Raw genomic sequence first — 3806 nt, forward strand, 5'->3', positions numbered from 1 at the left:
TACTTCAGACTGGCCTTGAAATCACTTGAATTCATGATGATCCTCATGTTCCAGCCTCCTGAATACTGGGATCATAGACATGCATCACCATACCTAGTTTCATATCATATTTTTATAACAGAAGAAACCAGGGATCCTTGGACAAATGACTGATTTTAGGTCTGAGGAGATTATATACAAGATAAGCCTAGAGCTTCTTGTAGTGCCAGAAAATAATTTTACAAAAGTAAGTAAATATGAGAGTATTTCAAATGGGCATGGAGATAACTTGAATGTGCTCTCAATGGCCAAAGCTGGAAAATTTGAGTAACAAAATATACTCCTGCATTATTACTCAAAGTACAAAGTAAATGCCCATGAGTTCATAATGATATAAATAATTCAGTGAGTCAGTAATTGAGGAAGATGTGACAAGTCCCCTGTAAAGAATATAAAGTAATTAATGCAAATACTCTAAAGAAGATGAGCATAACTCCTCACCCTTTAAGTGTGGGCCACACATTTTTGGTTTCCTTCAAAATTACACATGTATAGTATGGAAAAGGTGGAATGAGAGTCAGTGGGGAAACCTACCAAACATTACTTCAGCTAGGTGGTGAAGGCAACATTAACAAGTCATGCCAATAATCTGCATTTCTGATATATCATAAAAACAGTGCTTTCTTTCCCAACCTCATAACCCTAGCTTTATCACAATGACAGATCTTTGTACTCTCAACTTTCTAAAGTGTTAACAACATAGGGAGTTTCAATCCCCAGTTCTTTCAAAAACAAAACAAAACAAAAAAAAAATAGGGAGAAAAAATTGAGTTGTTTGCTTTTATTAATTTCTTTTCTAATTATGAAGTTTTAGAAGCAAAATATTAAGAAAGAAATTATTTAGTAGATTTACTTTTAAAAATGGATCCTTTTAAAGCTGTTTCAACCAGTTACTAGAGGAGGCTCAGTGGAGAGCCTGGGTCAGATCAGAGAAGGCAGTGTTACTGGGTGGTATCACAAGTTTAGACTTTCTCCTAGTGTCCCTAGCTCAGCCCCCACCCCACCCCATCTTTGTCCCAGCAGGGCTGCCTGGTGTGGGACATCTGTTATCCATTACCTTATGGCTTTCACTTGTTTATAAATAGTTAAGGCCTTTGTAGAACTAAGGGTATGCTACTAATGCCACAAAACAATTTTACAGTTAATCTGAAGTACTCTGTCCTGAGCAGCTCTCAATGTTCCTAATGGAAAATGGCAAGAGGATTGAGAAATAAAAACAAGAGACAAAGCTGGGGTCAGGTGGAGCTCTCTCTCTCCTCATGAGAGAAAAAGGAATTGAACAACCACTGCAGAGGTGGTTATTTAAGGACATTTACATTTGATGTAGTTAGTATCACAGTACTCAGGGTTGCCTAAAGACCAATGACTGGAATTGTCTCAGGCAAGGTGTTTCAAGATTAAAGAAGCTTGACTGCTTTAGGCACTCTTCATTGTCAGACTGTCCTTGCCTTGTCCCCACTTATGTGACCAATTTTCAGCTTCAGCTTGCTACAGTGAAGACAAATCCAGAAGCAGCAACATTACAGTTTATTTCCAATCCCTGATTCAAGGTCTTCTATTTCATAATCCTTCCTAGAAATATAAAATCTATGCAAAGTGGGCTGTTTTCAGTGAAGGAGAGTTCTTGCTAATTGTAAAATGGCTTTTAATCAATTTATTTATTTATTTATTTATTTATGTATTTGGTACAGGATCTTGCTATGCAGCTTGACTTGTAATGATCCTCCTGTCTCAGCCTCCCCAGCACTGGGATTACAGACATGCACTACCACAGCTGGCACAGCATACTCGGAGTTCGAACCTAGGTCCTTCTGCTTGCCAGGTAGGTGCTTAGATTACCGACCTATCTCCCCAGCCCTAAAATGGCTTTTTATTTTTATTTATTTATTTTTGTGGAACCAGGGATTGAACTCAGACCCTTGCACTCGCCAGGGAAGTGCTTTTTCTCCTGAGCCATCTCCCCAGCTCCAAAAAATGGCTTTTTAAAAGCCACTTTATGGAGCTTCTGGAGTCAAGAACTGCACCTTGTGTTTGTTTGTATCTTTGATAGCACCTAGAAACCACTTTGAATATAACATGTGCTTCATTCTAGAAATGATTTATAAATTATTGTTAGTTGAATTTAGCTATTGGAATGGAACCAGGAAAGAATGAGTGTGAGCCAAATGCCATTAAAGAATTAATTAATCTGTGGTACTTCCTTAATTTTTCAGGACCTACACTTGCCATTTGGCGAGCTCCTATGTGATGACTCAGAGGAAGAGAGTACAGATTGTCTGTGTCCTTGAAGTTTTTGAGGGAGGAGTATGTACAACCTCGGGAATTATGTTTCACTTGAAAAGAGGACTACAAAGACACTAAATAATACTCTTTCCTTTTGTAGCTCCTATGCTAGATTTAGGTTGCCAAGGCTGGGCTCCAGTTTGCAATCCCCCTGCCTTGGTCTCCCAAGTGCTAACACAGACAGGTATCACCATGTCCAGTTCAAAATTTTATAAAGGTAATCAGAGACGTGTGAAACCCAACTCAGTAGCTGATGATTTTCAAATGCTAACAAATGGCTGCTAGGCGTGATAATAACATTGTACTTAGCTTTTAAAGACTGTTCTTTATTAGTGACATTGAAATGTGTATAGAATGTCTGAGATGAATTTTAAAATAATATGAATGAGAGAATGAGTAGGATTATACAGGAAAAAGATCTGCCATGATTTTTAATTGTTGAAACTGGTGATATAATGGGGTTTAGTATATTCTTTGTAGTTTAATATATGGTTGAAATTTCCTAAAATGGTTAAAATATTCCTACTTAATATTAAGTCAGGAGCAGTGGTGCACACCTGAATATCAGCAACGAAGGAGGTTAAAGCCTGGCTGAGTCATTTCATGAAGGGACTCAGTAAGTAGACCGTTCAGTAAAGCCTCCTCATCCGAAACATCTGAGTGGAGTTTTATTTTCTGGCTCTGAATGAGTGCAACACATCTTAGTTACATTCTATTTCCTTCTCTCCCTCCCTCTCTTCCTCTCTCTCTCCCTCCCTCCCTCCCTCCTGCTTTACCCATGCTAGGTAAGCACTGTTACCACTGAGCTGCTTCTTTAGTCACTTATATTCTATCATTTCAAATATGAAAATTTTCTCAAGACAATTGGGTTGGCACTAAGGGCACCAAGCTAGGCTAAAGATTGTACATGCTTTATTCCCGTGGTCCCTTCCTAATTGAATTAGGCTCTTGGCAGTGAAGGAGTCCTCCGAAGAGCTGACTGGAAGCATCAATTTTGTATATATTGTGATGTGGCTGTCCAGTTGCTTTAGGCTCCATGCCTGAGCTCAAACTTCTCTTCCTATTAGCTATTATCTCCCTTCATCTTCTTGTAACTGTGCGTGATACCTGATCCCATTACAGAACGGCAACCTTCTGGGGGTACTCTGTTGACTAATACTCATAAATGCTGCTAATTCATAGAGGAAAGCACTTTATTCTTGGGTTGTGTGTCTTCCTAGCATTCTCATACATATTTCAGTTTCAGCTGCAAAGCCAACAGATTTACAACATTTTCATTATAAAAGAGAAAACATTTGATTTCCAGATTCATACATGTAGTAGAACCAAAGCCAGAAATAGAAAAACTGTTACAGAATTAGTCTATCTTGGGGCTGGGGATATAGCTCATTGGTGTAAGCGCCTGCCTCACAAATGCAAGGTCCTGAGTTCGATCCCTGGTACCGCCAAAAAAAAAAAAGAATTAGTCTGTCTTCTGCCTTCTC

Source organism: Octodon degus, unplaced genomic scaffold (assembly GCF_000260255.1).
Source record: "Octodon degus isolate 3935 unplaced genomic scaffold, OctDeg1.0 scaffold00111, whole genome shotgun sequence".
NCBI lineage: Eukaryota > Metazoa > Chordata > Mammalia > Rodentia > Octodontidae > Octodon > Octodon degus.